Here is a 25,042-nt window from a genome sequence, read left to right as displayed (position 1 = left end):
AGGAGACAGCGTTGATGTGGACCAGAGCAGAGATCTGGAGGGAGGTTCACAGAGCCGGCGAGGCAGCCAGCACAGGCTGAGCAAGCTTGCACATCTTTACCAGCTAAGCAAGTCCCGCCTGCTCCCTAAAGTGGATTTTCTTGAGCTATCTAACCCAGAGGAGGACATTTAAGTAGCACCAGAACTCAGCATCCTGGAGGGGAGCGAGGCTGCATTGTGTTGCCAGCAAGCACCCTGGAGGTGATCCCTAGTCCAGGCAAAACATGACTTGTGCACAAGAACCAGGCAAGAGCCAGGCAAGTGCCTAAATGATACATGTAATTAAGAAGGGCAGGGCCCAATGGAGCAAATTAAATACACGTGGGTCCTGGTGTAACTGGCAGAGCTCAGAAAGTTCCTCCCCGGCTGGCAACCTGGGGCTGGCCTCTAAAGTGCCTTGCTTTTCTTATCGGATCCCAAGCCTACAGAAACCTAAAACCCCTGCAACTCATGTTTTATTAAAACATGTTTAGCATTCTTTTTAAAGATAGGTTTTTAACCCCAAATACCCATGAAATTAAATCTTCTATGCCACTTATCTGCACTGCTGGGCAAAAACTAAAGTTGAGCTAAACAGAGAGATAGCAAAATCAATAAATCACACGACAGAAGTAGCAGTTCAAAAGTTCACAGATATGATGGCCAGTTCAGCGCGTCTTAGCACTCAGCCAATCATAACCTGCTCCAGCCACTCCTCACCGTAGAGACAATTCCATGGCATCATTTTCATTAGCCTGTCTCATGGAAAATTGCTAGCTATTTATGTGTACGCTAAAATAAATTAGCCATTTCATCGAGTAGTGTGATTCTTATAAAAGACATTAACACAATACTCGATTTTCCAGTTGGAGTAAATAAATAAATCAATACATTCAATACTGGGTGATTCTTTCATTGTGGAGCTAGGGCTATCAGCCTAAGTGTTTTTATTGGGTTTATTTGTTTCAATAAAAATTGAAATGGGCCAGTGATCTCAGTGCAGGCATCTTTAAAAAAAGAAATCTATCCAATATTCGGGAAAGTATTATGCAGAACACTCAAACTTATAATTTTATTCAAAACTCATTTTTATTATGTATTATTCTGCAACTCAGTTCTGATGGGAAATCTCACCGAGAGAGATCTCTGTCAGGTGTTTGGGTCTTGTGGTATTCCTATCCAGGATTAGGGAGGCTTCCAAGGGAGAGCAGTACTTGCTGGAGCTGCGACCTTCTGCCTCCAGTGTGCCTCTTCCTTGGGCAGGGAAAAAGGGCAATGGACATATGCCAGATGGCTTCCTCTGTCACACATTGATCTTGGAAGTGAGAAGGCCATTTATCTACCCTCTAGGGGAAAGACCGGGGTTTCAGGACTGCAGGGAAGCCAGCAGACGTGTGCCAATGCCGCTGCTACCGATACAATCAAGCCCAGGGCTGCAATATGCTCCGGACGCAAAATGCAGGCAATGCCACGCATGGGCTCTTCACCAAGTCACTGTCACTCAAAACCAAAGGGAAGCAGAGGACTGGCTGGCGGCTGGCGGCTGCTTGCCTGGCATGAGCTCTGTGATGTTCATTGCAGGGATGCCTACCCTACATGGCAAGTCCTGGTCAAGGGCTGCTTTCAAGCATCAGACACTTCTGACCAATCCGTGCCTTCTCTTCTGGCCATTACTAGTTTGCTGATGGGAGGAGCCACCTAGAAGGGCACTTTTAACTGCAAGGGTTCTGAAGAAATTACTGGAATAGTGAAAAGTCTGTCCTGGCTGGCTCAAGTTTTAAAAAGCACGCACAGGGCTTGTCCCTGCAAAGTAGAGAAGGCTGCAGAGGCCAAACAAAGTGGTACAGGGCTGCTCGCCAGAGCACAGCTCAGTTCTAAGAGGGCTTGGAGGGAACAGGCCTCCTGTACATGTCATAACAGGAGCAAAATGCAAAACAAAGCAAAACAGAAAAAGAAAAAAATTCCCTTACTAGCCAGCCACCTGAGGTTGACCCTGGGTCCCCACAACTGCATGGTACAATACAAGAACTCAAAACAAATAAGGCTTTTTGTATGTAGCTCTCCAGCTCTGTAAAGTATATGAACCTTCATGAGAATGCAAACTGAAAACACAGAAGCAACAAACCACTACCACGTACATTTGAACCCACTGAGATCTCATGAAAGCTGTTAGGACCTGCCCCACCCCCCAACTATATTCCCTTGTCTGCAGGTAAGTCAGGACCCACAATCAGAAGACCTCAAGACGATCACAACAAAGGACAGTTGAGGCAGATGAGGTAGCGCCTGGTGGTCATGGCTCAGGTCGAGAAGAAGCGACCCTTCGTGTAGATGAACAAGAACCTGGCTCACACCAGGGGTGAGGTAGACACAGCATGACTGATGGTAAGAGGCAGGTTATGTTGCCCGTGGTCACACAGCTTAGAAGGAATAAAGTCAGGATCTGAACCCAAGCTGTTATACACCAGAAGCCATATTCAATCAGTATGCCATATACAAACATGCAGTCAACATATACACATAGCACACACATACATATAACACATGCACACATAAATATATACACGCGTACACATGCATACAATACACATAACATACAACACACACAACACATACACACAGCACACACATGCATATATATACATTCACACAATGCACATACACACCATAAGCACACTTACCTGCAAAACACATACACACTTAACACATATGTGCATGACACACACACAAATGCATGCAATAACATACATATACATACAACATATACATAGAAATATAACACATACACATATAAACACAAAACATAAGTATTTATACAAACAAACCTATGGATATGTACAAAACACAGAAGTACTTACAAGTAAAAGAGTATTATATACATGCTTCATAAAATATATGGTATGTATATAATAAATGCAAATGTTAAAAAGTTACATTTATATGTCTACTCAAAATCAATATATATTCGAATATATAAAATATACATTATATGTACTTTATAAAATGTATGCCATGCATAAAAAACAAAAGTACATATAAATACAGGCATATGTATGTGTTCTCAAAACCCACAAACAAAAATTACATACACACACACATATATATACATACATAAATTACATACAGATGTAGATACAGACACATTTTCCATTGTCAATCACATAAAATTTCCACTGCCTGAACAGATATTACTTACAGCACACCAAAATCTCAGCTCCCTGGAGACACTGTACAATTATCCTCGAAGACATACAATTCTGGAAATGTGAATGTGCTGATCTCAATACTAATGCATATGCCCTGAACAGTATGCATTGAACCAGCATTGCTGCATCTTACAGGGAGAAGCCAAGGAGAAGAAAGCAATCCATACAGCACATCTATTTTATCCAAGCTGCTATAATATGATGATGCTAACAAGCATCATTTATCTGATACCCCACTGAAGCAGAAGACAGCCACCCTGGACAGTCGTTCTTAGAGTATTTTCCCCGTTTCACGGGCATGGCAAACTGAATCTTGGGGTAGTGATTTACTTTAGGTAACAAAGTGAGAAGCAGGAAGCTGGCACACAACATCCATGGCCATGGAAGTTTGTGTTTAAGAGTCAACAACACTTGAGCAATTCTGATGAGTTCAGCTATTAACTCTAATACATTATTAATTATTATTATTATTACTATTATTACTATTATTATTATTAACTACCTAATGCCCAACACCATCAACTCTAGAAAGGGTGAAGCAGAAAAAATACAGGAGGCTATGTGCACACTTCACCACACCCTATGAAGGGGACACATGACAGTGTGTAGGGAAACCACCCAATGGGGTGAGCAGGAAGAGGTCTTTACAAAAGTGACAATGCCAGAGGGGCAGGCATGGGGCTCTGCGTGCTCCCTGGTTTCCAGTTCAGGCTATCCTCCCAATTGAGGTCTGGATTTGGTCTCTGTGGGCTGTTGAATTCATCAGCCTTTCTTGGGACTAGAAACCATAGTAACTTCAGAAAAACAGCAACGGAGACTGCCAGTCACTCTTATACAGCAGGCATGGTACCATCTCCACGGTGACCCTGGAAGGCACATGCTGTCATGGTTCCCATTTTACAAAGGAGAACAAGACACTGAGAGGTCAAATAACCTGCTGTTGGCCACACAGCAGCTAAGGGGCAGAGTCCAGATTGACAACTAACTCTGGCTGGGATTTCTATCTCAGGACACCATATCAACACCTTCTCACTTGCCAGAAAAGAGAGCTACTAGCAGACCTCACTGTTTACTTTGATATCCTGGCTACAGGAACATTATCCAAGCCATCCCCATGGTTTAGAGGGCTGGCTCTGTTCATTCAAGAAAGAAAGTGAGGCAGGAGGAAGGCAGGGGTGGAGCAGAAACAGTGGCATAGGCTTCTTCATCCACAGCTACGTGAGGGTTTGCTAGGTTCCCCAGGAAGCACTGGGGCCCTCCCCTACCTCCAACAGGTAAGATATCACTATGCAGCCCAAGCTGGACTTCTCCCGACTCTGCTTCTTGAGTGCAGAGATCACAGGTGTGTGTACATGTGCAATGCTTAGCTCTAGAGCTGACTTTAAAAATCTAGCTGCAAGAGATGGCTCAGTGGTTAAGAGCACTGATGGCTCTTTCAGGGGTCTGGAATTCAGTTCCCAGCAACCACATGGTGGCTCACAACCATCTATAGTGGAATCTGATGCCCTCTTCTGGCATAAAGGCACACATGCAGAGAGAGCACTCATGTACATAAAATCAATCCATCAATCTTAAAAAAAAAAATCTAGCTGCAAGGCTACCTGTGGGGCTGAAGATGAAGCTCAGCCAGTAGTATGTTGACCCAGTATGCACTAACTAGAGCCTAGGTTCCAGCCCTAGTACTACACAGAACTGGACATGGTGGGTCACACACCATGTGAACCTTACTGCTCAGGAAATAGAGGCAAGAGATCAGAAATTCAAGAACATCCTTGTCTACATGGACAGTTCAAGGCCAGCCTGTGCTATATATGTCTCTGTTTGCAACAGCAAACACAGAGCTGGAGAAAAAAGAAAGCTGTTCTGAATGTTCTTTGGATATAGTTGCACACAGTTCAGAAACATCAGCCATCCTGCAGAAAATTCCACTTTCGTCAACTAAAGGAGAACATTATTTTTTCCATAAAACACGAGTAACATCACACAGGGTTAAGCAACTTGCCTACACACCATCCCTTCTTTGCAGGACACGCACACATTGATGGGTACATTGCACTGGAGATCAAGGTAGGATGGATGTCCCAACACAAGGACAAAGCTGAGTACTGAAGAAGGAGCAAGGCAACTGTCAAGCCAGCCCCCGTAATTTTACAGATACACCAGACGGGGGGGGGGGGCGGGTTCTTTTGCAATGAGAAATCTAGACTCAGAGGTCACAGGTATAAGCCTGGGGTCACACACAATGCCAGTACAAAGTGTGAGACATCCTGGTCTGTGAGTCGTCTAGGAAGTGTTTTCTCGGGGTAATGACAAACACTGCAACAGAGGTGAGGAAAATCCTTAGCAGGCAATCACATGACCCTGAATCCAAGAAATTCCTGTTTCCATGATGATGTAGGAACCCCAAAATTCACTGCCATTGCAAATAACTGCAAAATGGGTACTCTCTATTCTCTCTCTCTCTCTCTCTCTCTCTCTCTCTCTCTCTCTCTCTCCATTTGTCTTGACATACACAGATGGGTGGTTGCTTGGCAACTCTCTTCCCTCTCACCTTGTTTCCCACTCCTAGAGTAAGATGCCACTCTGTCCCTCAACTCCCCTCTGTAGTTAGGAATGGTCATCTGTCTTAGTTACTTTGCAAGCTTTTGGGACCAAATATCTGACCAGAGTAAATTATGAAGAATGGGGTTTATCTGGGTTTGTATTCCCATTCCAGCAACAGCCACATGATCCATGGCCATGTGATGCTGGCAGCCCTGAAGGATACAGAGAAGAGAAAGAGGGGGCCGCCCTCAATGACATACTTCGTCCACCAAGTAGCCACCTTCTAAACGGCTACAATTTCTCAAACAGTTCTACCAGCTGGGTACCAAGTATTCAAACACATGACCTCTAGGTGGGGAGGGGGGATTGCTCACTCAAACCGTAATGTTATCTAGCTTCATCCTGAACCGGAGACGTATGGGGCAATGTCTGGGAAGGTTTCCTCCTTTGATAAAGAAAAGGGCACATGATGAAATTCTCTGCCTCACTGACTGACGGCTGTCTCCCCACTCACTCTGAGCCTTTAAATGTCACAGTGAAGGAAGCCGATGCCTGGTGTCTATGTAGCCATCTTGTGGCCGTGAGCCTAACAATCAGACATATTGAGGTACCAGATCAGTCTTGGGGCTGCCTTCCTTCAGACTTCTTGGTAAGTACATGATAAATATCCGTATAGGTACGGCTACTGCTGAAGTTTTCTGTTAAGAAAGACTGCTGCGGACACATAATAACTGACATGTCCTAGGACCCAAGAATGAGAAAAGTCACTTCCTGGAGGGGACCAGGGTAATAATGTGTTAGTAACCATTTCAGCAGCTCGGCGTGTTCTGTAGAAACTGTCACTGCAGAAATGGTCTCAGTCTTTAGAGCATCTCAAATGCAGACAGGGAGCCCCCTCCCTGCCACAGGTCGGCACCATTCGAGGCCTTCCAAGACACAGCCTGCCGATCATCCTTCTAGAAGGTACCATGATTATCTCAGTGTTGGACACAAACGAACCAAAGTAGAGTGGAATGACAGAAAACATCCTGGGGCCATGGCTGTCGCACCAAACATGACACACACTAGGGAGACCAGCGCACACATATCCCAGAAACAGTGACAGTCAGCTCTGACTGAGTGATCCGGGTTTCCTGTTCTAGCATGGAAGAGCGGACACTTGGACCATGCTAGGGCCTGTTGTGGAATGCTGTCCTCCAGTTACAACCGTCATTACCAGCTTTAACAGAGAAGCAAGGACTACCCTTGAGAGACTCAAAAGTTCTTGTTGCTATTTCCTCAGACGAGGAGGTGGCAGGAGGGTCATTAGGTTCTGAGCTCTCAGACACCCCTGCCTGGAGCTCACTGCCAGCTGAATGTAACCTGACCCCTGCTGGATAGGGTCTCGGGGTCTCTGGAGGGGCTGGCGGGTACACAGTGTGGAAGGCTACCTGAAATGGGGCCTCCATTTATGCACCTACAGGACAGTCATCATGGGGGCTAGGCTAAGACACTTCAGTGTCGCAGCTGTTCTGGGGTCACCCATGCTTTACGAGTCCCCATGAGCTCACTGGTTCCTGCAAGCTGCACACAGTGTGGCTGGTCCTTTATGCTGCTACTGGCACCCTATCTGGGAAGCGTGGACCATGGTCTGTGTCTCCCAAGGCAAAGAGCACACAGCAGGATTATTTAGGGATAACAGAACAGAGGCATCTCCAGCTCAGCCTGCAATGGCTGTGGATGCCCCAATGCACACCCAATGCAGCCAGCAGGCAGCAGCCTCACGAGTGTGCAAGGTCTCTCTTCAGTGCGGTCTGTCTCTAGGCCTGAGGGGAATGGCTGTGGCTACAGCATTCAGTGTGTGCGACTTCCCCCAAGCTGTACCACAACAGGAAGAGGAGCAGGTATAAAAAAAAGCATCATGGGTGTTGGTGAAAAGGTATAGGTCAAAAAACAACCAAACAAAAGCCACCACCTTACGTTGTTAGCGAGGTAAGTTGCTGCATGGCTGGCTACACACTGATGCAGCTGGCAAAGTACTAAAAAGAGTTCAGGGACCTCCAGGGTCATTGTTGAACCATCAAGTGACCTGCATTTCTAAGTTCAAGCTGTGTGGCCTTGAGACAGTAACGTGATCTCTCTGAACCTCCAATTTCCCATCTAGAATATTTAAGTATCAGAAATAGCCATAACCTCACTAGGTGACAGCAAGAATTAAAAGACATGATACATGTCTAAATCCTTTCCAGGGACATAGGAAGGGCTCAGTAACTGGTGGCCGCTGTGAGCAGAGGCAGCGTCAATATTCAGTGTTATTAAAAACAGGGGTACTGTCAAATCCCCTAGAGAGCACTCCACTTGCAAGGGACTCACAAAATGTCTTTTCTTAGGTTTCTCTCTCCTCTCAACGAAATCCTCAAGCACTTAATTCAGTTGTAGCCTCACTGAATAATGTGTGTTTGTGTGTGGTACGCACGCATGCATGTGTGGGTGTGCGCACCTGTGGCATGCTGGGTCCAGAGACGTGTGTCGGGTGCTCTGCCTTTATCATTCTCTTACTCTTTTGAGAACAAAGTCCTCTGACTGTATCTAGAATTGCCAGTAAGCCTCAGTGATCCTCCTGTCGTGGTCCCCTCCTAACGCCCCACAGAGTTCCAGGCTCATGCACAGCCAAGTCTGGGATCCAAACTCAGGTTCTCATGCTTGGCCAGCGCACTTATCCACTAATTTATTGTTCTACACCCCACCCCCTACAAAGCATGAATTGACGCGTATACTATAGAGACACACTGTGCTTGGTGGTAATAAGGACACAGAAAGCTGTAACTAACTATGCCAAATCAATACTCTCCAGCCAAAGCAGGAAGACTGCCCTGAGTTCAAGGTCGCTTAGGTTGCATAATTAGTTTGAGGCCACTCTGGAATACAGTGTGACACCCACCCCCAAAATGCCAAATAACTTACAGGATAAAGACTAGTTCATAGTTACACGGGCTAAATGCAGTAAGATCCTTAGGAAATATCAGGCCTGCAATGGGGCCCTCCTCTGGAAAATGGTGAGGAACCGAAATCGGCCAGCACACCAAATATATTCGCACCTTCTGTGGCAAGACCAAGGCCTTTGGCATCTGACACTGTGTTTCCTGCATGAAAATGGTGGTTGGCAGCGCTGGCAGGACCTCCAGCACCGCCTCTGCTGTCAGTCAAACCGACCACCAGAAGACGAAGGAAATGAAAGGCCATCTAAACATCCCCAGCCTACAAGAAGTAAATTTATTCATCTACATTATAAAGTCTATTAAAGCCAGGAGTAGTGGTACACACCTTTAATCCCAGCACTCAAGAGGCAAAGGAAAGTGGATTTCTGTGAGTTCTAGTCTAGCCTAGTCTACATACTGAGTTCCAGGATAGCCAGAGTTACATAGTAACACCCTATCTTTAAAAAAAGCAAACAAACAAAAAAACCAAAAGAAATCCATTACGTAAATAAACAGAATAGATAAAAAACTATTTAAATATGCAATTAATGGCTGAAGAGGTGGCTCAGCTGTTAAGAGCACTAGCTGCTCTTCAGAGGATACAGGCTCAGTTCCCAGCACCAACGAGGTGGCTTACAACTGTCTGAAATTACAGTCCCAGGGGATCCAACACCCACACAAACAAAACACCAATGCACATAAAATTAAATAAATTTAGAAACTCTTTTAAAAATAAATATGTAATTAATTACTTAGATATAGAAGTAATGCACGTATTTTATATAGTAGCAGTACGCAAGGGGGTTGCTTCCAATGCTGAATTTCTCCTGAATTTTGACAAGGGGTAAATTATGACTATAAAAACATTTTCTTTTGCATATAGGACACATTTTTTGTTGATAAATACTTTATGTTATTTAAAGGAAAACACTTCAGTCTGTGATAGAAAAGAATGGGAGCTGGACAGATGGTTCAGTGGTAAAGATCTTTGGTTGCTCTTGCAGAGGACTGGAGTTGGATTCCCAGCACTCACACCTGTAACTCCAGGCCCATGGAATCTGACAAAAGCTTTTGGCTTCAACACATACAAGGCATACCCAGAGATAACACACATACAAATAAATAAAAAAGGTATGATTAAAAGAAATATATATATTAAAAGATGAGGCTGGAGAAATGGCTTGGCAGGTAAGAGCGCTCCTTGAGCTTCTACAAGGCCTGGGATAGGTTCCTGGCACCCACATAGCAGCTTACAACTATCTATCCATCTAGTTCCAAAGGATCTGATGCCCTCTTCTGGCCTCTGGGGTATTACACACTGGCGCACAAACGGACATGCACACAAAAACATTCATACACAAAAATAAAATTTTTTTTTAATATTTATTTATTTATTTTGTATACAATATTCTGTCTGTGTATATGTCTGCAGGCCAGAAGAGGGCACCAGACCTCATTACAGATGGTTGTAAGCCACCATGTGGTTGCCGGGAATTGAACTCAGTACCTTTGGAAGAGCAGGCAGTGCTCTTAACCACTGAGCCATCTCTCCAGCCCTAAAAATGTTTTAAAAGGTAAGAATGACTCAAATTCTGTCATTTTCAATTGGCTTTCTATGGGGCCAAGGTAATGAATGATTCCTCCATCATGTTAGTGGAAATAAGAATGTTTTTAAAAAACCCGAACACTGAAGCAACTACATTCCGTGCCCTTAATCAGTTACTGTTTGTAGTTATTTCCTCATGTCCTTGCTATTTCTCATTGGAAATCATTTCTTCTGTTTTGATCTTAATTGTCCTTTCACAATGAGAACACCAGGCCCTTTGAGCCCGTCATCCACCATGTCTGGAAAGGTGGCTCAGTGGTTAAGTGCACTACCTTTCTTGGAGGGAATATGGGTCCAGTTCCTAGTATACACATGGTGGCTAAAGACCATCTATATCCCAGTTCCAGGGGTGTGACATCCTCTTCTGCACCCCACAAGTACCAGGTACAAATATGACACCAGTACATATATTCTGGTAAAACATTCATGTATATGACATAAATGTGTGGCTGTGACATACCTGGTAGCTGGGCGGTGGTGGCACACGCCTTTAATCCCAGCACTTGGGAGATGGAGGCAGGTGGATCTCTGAGTTTGAAGTCAGCCTGGTCTACAGCGTGAGCTCCAAGACAGCCAAGGCCACACAGAGAAACCCCATCTTGACAAGCAAAATTTACCTTGCGTAGAGTCCTAATTACTAGAACTGGGTAGCTGGCTCAGTTAGGCAAGCGCTCTCTTGCAAGTGCAAGGACCAGAATTGAATCCCTGGAACCCATGTAAGAAAGCTGGGCATGGGCTGCATGCTTACCATCCCAGCACGGAAGATGGAGAAGAAAATCCCTGGGACTCACTAGACGACTTGGTGAGCTCCAGGACAGTGAGAGATCACTTAAGAAAATGAAGATGACAGTTGTGCAGAAACAGCACCTGAGGCTGTCCTCTGTCCTTCACACACACGCTTACACATATGTGCACAGGCAACTGGGTGCACACGCATGCATGCATGCATGCATGCATGCATGTGTGTGCGCACACACGCGCACAAACACACAGAGGTATATTTACTGGTCATACCTTTGCCAGGACTGGCATTTGCCAGAAAGCATCTCCTTTTTGGTTGGCTGGCCTCCCCAAACCCGGTGAATGCCTCGACTCGGGATCAGCAATGACACAACTTAACTGTTACATATTAATGCTCATGATAATGCAATCTTTCATTTGGGTGATTTAAAAGTCCCTCTAGTCCAAGTTCCAGTTAGATATACACTGGGTGCTTCATCAATCATAACCATTTTATTCTCAGTCTTCTGGAAAAATACTCGAGCAGGTGAATTTCAGCTCCATTCCGAAGAGGCCTTCACTACAGACCTGAAAATATGCTCCCCCATCTCATGCACACACTGGATCCCAGCAGCCTTTGCAGATGCCCTCCATCCCCTGGCATCTTCCACTACAGCGGCCCTCACTATGGGGAGAAGGAAGTCTACATCGTGTCTTCTACATGGCGTCAAGCTGGCCCCATGTTACAGAATGAAGGATGTTCTTCAGGGTTGTGAGCTCTAGAGAATGCCCAGGGTCTTCCCGGGGACAGAGTCTGAGCCAATAGCATTAGGCGACACAACAGTATGATGGTGTACCTGACGGTCTCATGCTAAGACCCGGAGGTGGGCTGGGGATGATGGCTCAGTCAGTAAAGCACTAGGCTGACAAGAATGAGGGCTGGAGTTTGACCCCAGGAACCCAAATAAAAAAACAATAAACTTGGACGTGGTGGCACACTTTCGCAACCCCAGTGCTGAATGGGAAGAAACTGGCAGTTCCTAGAGGCTCAGTGATCCCCAACCTAGCCCATTAGGTGAATTCCAGACCAGTAGGAGACCCCATACCCCCAAAATCAAAATGAAAATCAGATGGAATCTGAGGAAATACACCCAAAGTTGTTCTTTAGCTTTTACCCGTATGCATATATAAATACATATGTACCTGCACACATATGAAAAAGTGTGCGTGTGTGCACACGAGAGAGAGGGGGGAGAGAGAGAGAGAGAGAGAGAGAGAGAGAGAGAGAGAGAGAGAGAGAGAGAGAGAGAGAGAGAATGAACCAGTGGCACATATTACCACACTGTGAGTCAGTAATCACAACTTCCCTTAATAAATTCACTTGAAAGGGCCTGCCCCCCTCCACTCCTGTAAGGGCTTGCCATGGTTTCATAGCCAAGATCTTCCCACAATTAACCAAGAACCTACAGAGCGCACAGCAAAGCAAACCTGTCACCGCCGTCACACTCAGCGCCATCCGGCAGGACTCTGCCCTCTCTCTCACGTGAATAGTTTCCAAACTGGAACCCCAGGACATTTCAAGCAATAGATAACACAGCACCTTCAAAGTCTTCCACCAACCTCACAGGTCACATGGAAATAAACACCGCTACAAACGCCCAAAAGCCCGTACCCCTCGAAAATGCTCTTATTTAGAGTCAGGAAGAAGTCACTCTAGTTTAAAAAGCATTTTTAACATACACTCACTCGTGATTTATTATTTTTCTACCTCTCCTTCCTTTTCCCCAGCCCCCAAATTCTCCCTTATTAGGTATGTGCTTTTAGGCTAATAAATTTATAGCACCTCCCCCGTCCCCCAGCATACCCAGATCATCTACTGGTTGTGACCTTGAGGTGGGAAATGTTGCATGAGGGCAGTTTGGTGGGAAGATGTTTCTAGAGTACATCCCTGTGTTTATTAACAGAAGAAATGCATTCAACTAATTTGACTTAGAAGTCTGATAAAAATCTCCCTGGGGGAAAAAAAAGCGGATTCTATTATGATGAATAATCCTCTGAGGTGAAAAATGAGGAATATACATATTGGGTTTTATTATATATTAATTCTAACAGGGTCTGAAGTGAAACTCAAGCTAAGCCATCTTTTAGATGTTGGAAAATGGCAAACTTCCCTGAAAACTACATGCAAGAAGTAATTAAAGTAAATGAACATGAAATTAAACAGCACCCCCATAAATGAGGATATAAAAGTAAAGATTATTAGGAAAAAAAGATTGTCTTCCTGCTCCATATTAATCTCATGAATTGTACATTTACTCTGCTGCTCTTTTATTATTTGATGATAGGGTTTCAGAGACTGGGTTTTATTAGGACTTATTGGAGGGATGTCTTCAGCCTCGAGCTGAGCTACAGGGTACTGGTATATTACCACACCCTGGATCTCTTTGGGAACCAGAAACGGTCTGCATTTCGAAGTCTTTGGGCTTTGGAATGCCTGCATCTCCAAAGTGAAATACCTTGAGAGTGCGGCCCACATGCAAACCGGAATTCATGTTGCATCCATAACATACACACATGGCATTTCCCACTTGTGGCATGATGTTGGCGAGCAAAATGTATTAGGGTTTCTGGGTTAGGGATATTCAATCAGTGCACGGTCCCGATCGATTTGAATACTCACTGAATTTAGAAGTACGGGCAGGCTCATCAGGGTGGCTACGATGCAGAGATGGAAGGTTCCCTGAGGCTGTCAGCAGAGTCAAGATTTCTGAGTCCCAAGTATGGGACTCAGAAAAACCCCATGCCTCTCTCCGGTTAGCTTCACCGTTCACAGAGAGTTCTGGCAACACCACCTACTCAATGTCAGGGTCACCCAGAATCTACTCTTGCTCAAGTTTCTTTCAATGAGTTCCAGGCCACTAGGGCCACAAGCAGAAGATGGGTGGACTCAGCCTAGAACCCCTACTATCTCTCTGTCTCAGGGCAGGTGTGTAACATGACCAGCCTGAGTCTGCCAAGCAAACTGATAAGACAGCAAACGGGTGCAGGAGGATTTCAGGAGGACCAAGACACACCGGTCACCTTATCACCGAGACCTGTATGCTGGGATATGTGACACTTCCTGTCCTTTCCTGATGGTCTGTCCCTTCCAAACACTGGCTGTTGATCTAACCCATCCTTTTCCTTTAGCTAGCCACACCAATCTCTGCTACTGGGGGCCCAAGAAAAAGAGGCCCCAGTGTGATCCTGGGTCTTGGGAAGGGAGGGGGGTTAAATTACTATACTCACAGCACAAGGCACTGTCACCCCTGAGTTCAACATGACAATGAGGTGACAACCATTCAAGAAACAGGAGCTACAGATCCATAGACGGGACCCTGCCCTCCAACTCTGGACAGTACAGCTGCAGATATTAAAGCAAAGGAAACAAAACACACATGTGTAAAAGAAGAAGGGGATTAAAGGGGGAAGTTTCCAGAATGAAGATAGATGAACTCAGGAATAGGGACACTTATAGAAGGGCTAGAGTGTGTGTGTGTGTGTGTGTGTGTGTGTGTGTGTGTGTGTGTGTGTATGGTTTTTGGTTTTTCTGAGGCAGCCTTTCTCTGTGTAACTTTGGTCTGTGTAACTTTGGAGACTGTCCTGGAACTCACTCTATAGACCAGGTTGGCCTCAAACTCACAGAGATACGTCTGCTTCTGCCTCCAGGGTGCTGGGAAAAAAGGCGTGCGCCACAACTGCCCAGCAAAGTTACTACTGTATACTGCTTGGGTGTTATAGTGACAAAGGCATCACAGTCTACAGAGATGGCCCAGTGATTAAGAGCACTGGCTGCTCTTCCAGAGGACCCAGGTTCAACTCCCAGCAACCACAAGGTGGCTCACAACCATCTGCAATGAGATCTGATGCCCCCTTCTGGCTTGCAGGCATACATTCAGGCAGAACACTGTACATAAAAATTTTTTAAAAAAGAACATTGCATGCTGTGCACAAATGGCTGCTCCTCACCTTATCACCTCAGTGACTAAGCAGAACCTTTCTGGACCTCAATTTTCCCTTCTGTAGAGTGGAAAGAGCATCTACACTTACAAAGTACTTCTTAAAACAACAAGTACATGCTTTTCTTCCTCTTTGAAGTGATGAGGCTCGAACTCAGGGCCTTGAACATGCTCAGAAGATGTTCTACCACTATCCTGTATATCTTCAACCCGCTTTTCATCCTTTGTATTAAGATAGTGCTTCACCATATTGTACATACAGGCTGGCCTTGAACTTGAGATCCTCCACCCTCGGCATCCCAAGTTACAAGGATCACAGAGACCACCAGGCCTAGCTTCTCGTAGCAGCTCGACGCACAGTGGGCCCACAACAAAATGGCAGCTACAACTACTGTGCTTAAGAGCATCCATGGAGTGCCCGAGAACCACGCGGGGTGCTCTGGGGCACATAAAACTTAATTAAATAGATTGTTACCTTCAGGCAAGAATTTGTGGCTTTCAGATCTGAAAAGAACACACTAAAATACAGAGCAGACTTGAACAAAGGTTATAATGAAATACAAACACACACTTGTGGGAGCCCAGACAAAGGAGTGACTCACACAGGCTAGGTTCAAACGAAAAGGCCTCCTGGAGGTTAAAGCCTCGCAGGATGAGTAGGATTTTAATAGGGAGACAGAGAAGAGGAGTGGCATTCAAATCCAAAGGAAGCAATAACATGAGCTGTAAAGGTTCAAGAGCAGGGCATGGAAGAGGTCTGGTGTGAGCTCTTCCTCAGCTCATGAATGAGAGTCAGTCTCATGGATGACACCCATATGTTTTATGATAAGCCTCGGAGAAGAGAAAGCAGAGAAAGGTGGGGGGTAGGGGGGAGGCCAGAGGAGGGGAGGAAAGGGGTGTGGAGGGCAGAGGAGGGGAGAGGAGAGGAGAAGGGAGGGAAAGGGAAGGGAGGGGAGAGGACGGGAAGGGAGGGGAGAAGAGGGGAGGAGAGGGGAGGGGAGGGGAGGGAAGGGGAGGGGAGGGAAGAAACCAGGAAATGAAGGGCCTTGAAGGCCATGCCAAGGGGCCAAGGATTGGTTCTTCCAACAGAAAGCAAGGATAAGAATAGAAAGTAGCTGAGGACTGGAGAAATAAATGGTTCCGTAGTTAAGAACACTGGTTGCTTTTCTAGAGGACCTGGGTTCAATTCTCAGCACCCACATGGCAGCTCACAAATGTCTGTAACTCCAGTTCTAGGGGACCTGATTCCCTTGCACAGACATACACACAGGCAAAACCCAATGTACAAAAAAAAAAATTAAAAAAATAAATTATTTTAAAAAAATAAAGCACAGAAAGTTGGAAGAAGATCTGGGGTTAAATAAAGAGTACCTAGGCCACTCCTGGGGATATGAGGGAGGTGGGAAAGGATCTGGGCTTGCGACCTCAGAGCGCTCTGCTAACTGAAATAATCCAGAGTCATTGCTATAATAGTTACAGAGTGAGTGTGGCGCATGGGAAATCCTCCCTCCAAGCGCACTAGGACTGCGATGGACCAACTGCTCCGGTGTGTGCATGACCCTCAAAACCTTCCGACAGAAACGAGGGGAGACTGGGTTCATGATGCAGACCTGGGTGGACACCCTTGCAGTGGCTGCCGAACCTCTGTGTCTCGACTTCATTGTGTGTGAAACAGAGTCAGCGGTAGCATGTCTTCATGAGGCTAACGATGACGGCAGGAGAAGACAGACAGGCAGGACTCAGAATGGCTTGCTGAATCAGCACACAGTTCTCAGAAACGTCCCAAATGGTCATATTTCCAATTCTCAAATCCCGATGCTGCCCCAGGAGCCTATTGCTATAGCGCTGCCTAAGTGGCCTGCTCCTCTAGGCACTGTGTCATGGGAGACTAAACGGTCTGTGGGTGGACGCTGATAAGAAGCCGAAGGCCAGACAGGGAGTGAGACCAGGGGAGGCTTACGATGAAAGGAAAACACCTGCCCCTGATACAGTGTCCACACAGGAGACACCTGTCCCCCAGAGCCACATCACAAGTTGTGTTGTAGAGGGTAGCTCTGGGTGTCAAAATTAGGGAAAGAAGGTAAAGGACAAAGAGCTAAGCAGTGACATATCTACCTAGTCAGGAAGGTGAGCAGGGATGGACAAAGCTGAAAAGGGGAACACTATGTTTGTTCAGCTTCGAAAAAGAATATTTAATTTATTTTATATGTATGTAGCTAAGTGTATGTATGTGAGTCACACGGGTGCAGGTACCCACAGAAACCAGAGGAGGACCTCAGATCCCCTGAGAGTGAAGTTACAGGGGGCTGTGAGCTGCCTGGTGTGGGTGCTGGGAACCAAACTGGGGTCCTCTGTAAGAGCATCAAGTCTTCATCACTGCTGAGCCATCTGTCTAATCCCATGTTTGCTCAATTTTAAGCAGAGGGCCCTATCGACCATGTTTTGGTAAAGAATTTACAAAATGGCTGACTTTTATCAATTTGTGAACATGTCAGCATTTTCTCCTTCAGGATGAAATCTGTTTAGCCTTCATGTTTCCCAAATTTCCTGTGTGATGCTAATGATTTAACTCTCTCCGTGACATATTTGGACCAATTTCAGTAACTTGTCATTTGGGCGAAACAAAGATTGACTTTCAAAGGGCAGTTCAGGGCCAGAGCAAAACATAGGACCAAAGAGAGGACTTGGGCCAGTTACAAAGGATGAACTAAAGTGTCCAGAAGCCACATATTTAACTCCATTAAGATCTTATTTTCACACTGAACCGTAAGAAAGAGACACCACCATCCAAGGACCCACACTAAGTACCTTTCCAGGTCTCATGAACTCACAGAAACACCTCCTGGAGAATGGCTGTGGAGGCAGCTGACCAAATAGATCCAAAGTGGACAGGGAGCTGGGAGAGGAGAGACTGGACCCATGTGACCAGCTGCCACCTCTCCAGTTATTAAAGAACACAGGCAATCGCCTCTATTAAAAATGAAGTAATCCCTCCTCCAGATTTCCGCATCAAATATCCTGTTCTGATGCTAATCGTGTTTGGGATCTGCTGAGCTTTAGTGCCGGCTCCTGCTGGGGGAGGTCCTTTAATGTCTGTGCTAAGCAGGACTCCTAGAGCCCCTCCAGGGAAGACAAGAGGACCCAGTCCTAGAGTTCCAGGAATAGGATAATACTACCTGGCCTCACATTTACATCGTTTGCATCCCGATGTCCCCTGCCCAGCTCCTGCATGTGCAAACTCATGATCCAAAGCATAGTAAGTTTTAGACTCCACTCTATTTAAAGGGACATGGAGAGGTCATGTCATTCTTCGTAAACTGTGCCTTCTTTCAATATAATATAAAACACCTTATTTTTGTAGTTTTTGTATGTGTGAATAAGCTGGGGGTATATGCTCCTGTGTACACAGGTACACGAGTGTGGAGGAGTGTGCATGTGCACACGTGGAAGCCAGAGGTCACCTTTGGGTGTTGTTCCTTGGGAGCTGTCTGCTATGTTTTCCGACACAAGGTCTCTCACTAAGACCTGGAGCTCACTGAGAAGACTGAGATGGTAGGGAAGCCAAGACTGGAGTTGGACCTGTCTCTGCCTCCCCAGTGAAGACAACTGAGAAAACCTCCATAGATTACACAGTGACTGTTCTTCCTTGATGGTCTCATCAAAAGAAGACGTGCCATAGCCCACAGATCAGCGTTCTACTGACAATAAGATGACACGCAAGCGACATCAGAACTACCCTTCCGAGGCATGCTCTCCACACTAGGTAATTATTAAGTATTTACCAGTTCATTCCCCCATTTGCTCACTCAACAAATATTTGGCACGTCCCTACTACACACCAGCCATGACATGAAAACCTCAAAATACAAAATGATAGGATCCTAGTGTCTCCTTGGCCATCAAGGCTAGGGCACCCACTCCTTGGGGAGGGGGAGGGAAGAGGGAGGGTGTCAGCGCGTAACACCCCTGGAAATAAATAAGCAATATAATTTTTCTACCCATGGTTTATCTTCAACATGAAATTTATGTAGAAAAGAATGAGGCTGCCCTTTAAAAGAAAAAAAAATTCAGCAGATCAAAAGCGTCATTAATCAATGTCTCTTTTAAATTAAAAGGTTCGCAAAAAGGTGGGCACGGAACCAACGTGGGAAACAAATCACTCCCCTTGCTGAGTGAGGGTCAGAGTCTAAATGGGAGAGTCTCTGTGTTTACCCAGCTCATCTCCTGCGTAATGGATTTGGAGAAGAGATTTCCGCTGGGGCTCTCTGCTAATTTGAGGCTTGCCTTTTGCTTTCTGAAAATGACACTTGGATGGTTACTCCAGTACAGGACTGGTTGCAGAAATAAACCTCATGCATGGTTTCTCAGTAATATGCTTCTTTCCTGACCTAACCCAGCACATCCTGAGCCTGCTTCTTGGAGTGGTTGTAAGACAGCATTTGCAAATGACAAATCTTGGCAAACAGTTGCAAAAGATGTATGATGAAGTAGAGAAAGGCCTTCTCCTACAGGGGCTAGAGGAGAACTGGGGACCACAAAGGGGACTCAGTAAAAATCAGGAGCGCTTTAGTCCTGCTGTTAGTTGGTGAATGCACATGTGAAGGCATTCCCAAAACTCACAGCATTGTGAGATTGGTTCCCAATATTCTACTGTTGTGTACCTCAAAGTTTGGGCTGGGATTCATTTGAAAATGAGTGTGTGTGTCGACAGAGAAAATGCTCCTAGTCTTCCCTCACAGTTGGATTAGCACAGAGCTTCTATACATATGCCTCCCCTCTGCCCCTATTCTGAATAAACACATATCTATTAGAAAGATCAGGGGAAATGAAACCATCACTGGAACAGTCCTAGGCTAGAGGCGAACAAGCATGTATCATTGGGTGAGCATTTACCACTTGCTGGATGCTGACAGAGAGGCAAAGGATCCCTGCACCTTCCTAAGGCCTGCTTTCCTCGCCTCTCTTGGCTCCACAAAACACATGCTACTTATTTCCGTATTAAAGGTGAGAAATATGAGACCAAGGTCATGGGACCAGGGCTCACAAGTGAAAGTGAATATATAAAAGTCGCTTACACAGTGACCCTCTTACTGGGTGCATTATCAACAAGCGTTTGTTGACAGAAGACCACTGAGCTGAGTGGGTAATTCCAAATTCCCATTCACCCAGAGAGCTCCATGAAAGCCTTGGTAGTTCCAGGCTTGGTCACCAGAAGCAACCTGGCTACACATCTTTGGCTAAGGAAATATAGACAGACATTGATGGGAAGGGCACACTTGACTAATTAGGAAGAGAGATCTAGCGAAGTTACTTTGTTTAAAGGATGAAGTAAAATCTGGAGAGAAGCCTTTTTGTCCTCTGTTTACCCAACTGGAAAATACCTGTGACATCTTTTTTTTGTTTTTGGTTTCTCGAGACGGTTTCTCTGTAGTTTTGGCGCCTGTCCTGGAACTCACTCTGTAGACCAGGTTGGCCTCGAACTCTTAGAGATCCACGTCTCTACTTCCTGAGTGCTTGGATTAAAGGCGTACGCCGCCACCACCAAGCTCACCTGTGACATCTTGACAGACAAGGGCCACTTTGATACCATCAAAAGTCACAAAGTAAAGGTGGTAGATGGAAACCATGTGTCTGAAGAGGACAAATATGTCCTAGCTGCCAACAGCAGAAACTAAGAGATGATCCACCTCAGGTAGCTCTATGAACAGTGAGTTTAGCTTCCTTACAGGAGCAGTGGCAAGTGAGAGGTGGCTAAACATCTTTGTCTCTTCCTGCAGCTGTTAACGGCCTATAAATCCCCAGGGAGGGATGGGGGGGTGGAGGCTCCTCATGAGCCCTTCCTTACAACAACCATTAACTGTCTATAAAACCATGGGGAGGGGAGGAACCTTAAGAGCCCCACCCCCAGCAACCTTTAACTGTCTATAAAACCTTGGGGAGAAGCAAGGCTTCGCGAGCTCCTCCCATCTCTAGAACCAAAAATGAATGTGACCAGTCTTATGCAAGTCTCCTAAACTGGCAGTTTAGGAGAGCCTACTTGCCATGCCAGCCTGGGGGATAGTTTTCCAGAACACCCCCCTTCCATGTGCTTAAAGCCATGAAAGAGGAAGACCAGGAACCAAACCTGGAGCCCATTTTCAAGACTCGCATCAAAACACAACCATGCTATTTATGGTACCATAGTCTATGGTTGTTTGTTGCCCCCAAAGCACAGCTGGGCAACTGAGACAGGGTCTATATTCAGCCCACAATGCCTGAAATAGTCACTGTTAGCCTCATTTTACTGCCCTAGGCACAATAAAACAAAAATTTCCATTCTCTGGATTAAATCACCATAGTTAGGTTTTTGATCAATGAGGACAAATTCCATCTTAACTGAAAGCCGTTCATGGAAAATATCCTATAAGCAAAGAACAAAAGAACCAAGGAGACAGTTCAGTTGCTACAGGGCTGGCCTTCCAGGTGTGAGGACCGGAGTTTGATGGTCAGAACTCCTATACAACAGCCAAGTATAGCGATGCACGCTTGTAATCCCAGCACTTGGGAGGCAGAGACAGGCAGAACCTCGGGACTCATTGAACAGTCTCCTGGACTAATCAGAGAACCCTTAAACCAGCAAGAGATGGGCCCATCTCAAAATACAAGGGAGATGGCACCTGGTGTCCTCCACAGGCACATGTGACCACGTGCATGGGCGCAGATGACACACACACAACTGAAAACACACAAGGAACTCAGTTCTTCCTCCCAGCCAGTGTTAGTAAATACTAACATCAAATCCTGTGTGCACAGATATCCAGGAATGTGTTGGATGACATTCAGGGGTGGCTACAGAACCGGGCCTCTGAGGAACTTACAAACTTTGTGGACAGTCACACAAGAATGGAGACTCTTCAAAGATAGTAAGCCATGATGGTCAGGACTAGAGGAAAGTGCAAACTACGTGGCACACACACAACCAGGGGCCGAATTCACTCCGGAAGTGTGTGAGACACTGAAAATGCAGTGCTCACCTGTCTCCTCACAGAAAGCCTCTCCTGCTGCCCAGCTTCCCAGCTTTATCAAACAGAAGCCGGTCCTGGGAGCAGATGGAGTCTTCGCACAGGGCACTGCCAATCTATCACAGAAAAGTGCCTGGTGATCCTGGTTCAGACATCGAGTGCCCTCCAGCCCCTGTAGAAACCCATGTATGTGTTGGGAGGCTGGTCCCCAGCAAATGATGCTATATCAAATTGTTCTAGAAATTCTAGAAGCTACACATTTATTGGAGGAAGTAGGCCACTGAAGGTCTGCAGGCATACCTTAGCCTCTTCCTGTTTCCTTCTGCTTCCTCTCCACTCTGAGGATGGGAAACTCCTATGCCATGCACACCTATCACCATGGTACTCTGGCCAAGCGCGTGAAGCCAAGTAAGTATGAGCCACATTCCTGGAAACCATGAGCCCAAATAGGCTTTTCCTCTCAGGGACTTTGGCCATAGTAATCAGAGAGCTAAGTAACCAGAAGAATCTTGTTTGGTGAATTCAACATTTCCATATGACTTCAATTTATAAGTCTAGGGAGTTCTAGACAGGGAGGCATTTGTACATCTATAAGCAAAGGGGAGTAAAATTCTTAGTCATTTTACATTGGGACCACAAGATCAGGGCCCTGCCCCCAATACTTACCGCCTTATCATGGATACTTAACATCTGGAGACTTGCCTTGGACTGAAAAGCTAAGCAAAGACGATATTTTTTTCAAAACACATCAATTCCCAGGGCCCATGAAGTATTTATGGTAAACTGCCAAAAAAAATGTAAAATTCCTAATTCCAAAGCTCAGTCAAACGAGGATGAGAAATGCAAGACCCAGAAAAGGCTTGACATTGGGCCTGGAGAGCCGGGGATGGCCACATGTGCAAATCTGAAGCCGAGGAGCCCCAGCCACAGGGTATGCTGGGGATCTGACTGGATTCTCTAATTGCCTTGGCAGCTGTCCCTCATCCTGCTCGGGCTTGCCGACTGCACACTCTACTGATGGGACAGGGACGGTCTCTTCACTCCTGTCAAAGCTATCAGCTCTGGATTTCAAAGCACCAAGCTGCCGATTCAGTAGTTATCTCTCTGTGGTACGGGGGAGGGGGACTGCAGAACCGTATGATTGATAACTGTATTTTATTCGGGACTCCGAGGACTATAGAAAAACAAGCCTACCATTTGTGGAGTACTCACTGTGAGCGATGCTCTGTTCTATTGATTTTATATCCACTGCGGAATTTCATTCCCACAGTAACCTTCTTTAAATGGCTATGATGCCCCTATTTTCCAGATGAAGAAGAAGGGTCCCAAGGCAGGTTGCTTGCACAAGATCACAGAATTAGATAAGTGCCAAGCCAGATTCAAAGACAGGCTGTCGGATTTAGGCATGAGATGTGGGGACTGGGGGGTGTTCCTGTCATCCAAGTTGGCCTTGAACTTGAAATTCTCCTACCTCAGGCCTCCAAGTGCTATTCCAAGTGGGTGCCACGATACCTGGTGCAGGTCATTAGGTTCTAAATGGCACTCTCACATATCCCAAAGCTTCCCATTTAAGCCTCATAGCTAGCCTTCCGACCTGTGAAATGGAAGCTCCAGGCATGTGACAGGGACTGATGAAGGAAGCAGAAATAAGAAATGAATCCTCCCTTCTTTTCTATAATCCCAAGAAACATCTCCTCTCCTTCCCTGCAGTCTACCAGCAGCACTGACTGAAAGCAAAACTCTCAGTTTTCTGAACACTGATTGCCGAGCCAGGCCTTGCCACAATGATCTGATGAGCAGTCGGAGGCAGGAGCTGGAGCACAGGCAGTGTGATCATTCTGACGGCCTTTGTCAAAGAAGGCGGAACAGAAAAATACAGAATGGTGCTGAGTTCCAAAGTCTCCACCATAAACCCTGAGGCAAATACATGGCCAGAGAGGGCAAACCTACTTCGATTACTTGTTCTAGGTTTTGGATCGGGGGGTGGGGGGGAAGAGGGGGATGGGGAGAAGGGAGAGAGGAGAGAGAGAAGAGAGGAGATAAAGGATAGAGGAGAGAAAGGAGAGAGGAGAGGAGGAGAGAGCAGGAGAGAGAAGAGAGGAGGACAGAAGTAGAGAGAAGAGAGAGCACACCACACTGTAAGGGAAGTCAGGAGGAGACAAAGCTATCTAGCAGGCTGGACACATTCTGCAGCTCTCACCCATAAAGAGACACAGTGGAAAACATGAGACACAGTGGCGGTCAAAAATAGGCTCAGGCTTCCCAAGCCAGCTACAGACCCAGGAGTCTTTAAGCTTGCAAACGATGTGACGAACTGTACAGTGCCTGGGTACCTGGGAGATGGGGCAGCCCCGAAGAATGAGTGCTTAGGACGAGGTGGCAAACACCAGAAGACACCCTTCATCAGAACGTGTGTGTGTGTGTGTGTGTGTGTGTGTGTGTGTGTGTGCACGTGCTGGGGGCAACAACCAAGGTGCCATGTCGGGCATCAAAAGGAAGGAGTGCATTTCTTAGGTTTCCTAGGAAACAGAGGAGGTCCCAGAAGTTAAGAGCAACCCAAAGTGCAAAAGGTCACAGAGAGCAAAAAAGAACCTACTTTCATTGGTAGCTACCTGAGGCACAGAGTTCAAGGGCAGTGCTCACTCCTGGGTCCCAACATCTGGTATGCTCATGTTTCCCACAAAGGGCGTGTGCTGGTGGTTGTGAAGTCCAAGTCAGAGACAAATCAGGGAGCCAGAAAGGAAGAGAGAGGGGATGATAGAAGGTGCCTGGAAATGTGGCAGCCTCAGGGTGAGGGTGGGGAGGTGGGGGCAAAAATCCCTGCTAACCTGTAACTCATGGTAGTGGAAGTTCTGGGATCATGTTACAACTTCGGGCTGTCAGTGCCTTTCCAGATCAGATTTAACCTGCAGTCGCAGGTATACAATGGCAGGATTAAACCAAATTCTCCACCAGAGTTTGCAAGTGAAGATCTATCGCTAGGACTCCCAAC

Source organism: Arvicola amphibius, chromosome 2 (assembly GCF_903992535.2).
Source record: "Arvicola amphibius chromosome 2, mArvAmp1.2, whole genome shotgun sequence".
NCBI classification, from domain to species: Eukaryota; Metazoa; Chordata; class Mammalia; order Rodentia; family Cricetidae; genus Arvicola; species Arvicola amphibius.
The sequence above is the reverse complement of the archived record's forward strand: the minus strand, read 5'-3'. Positions refer to the sequence as shown.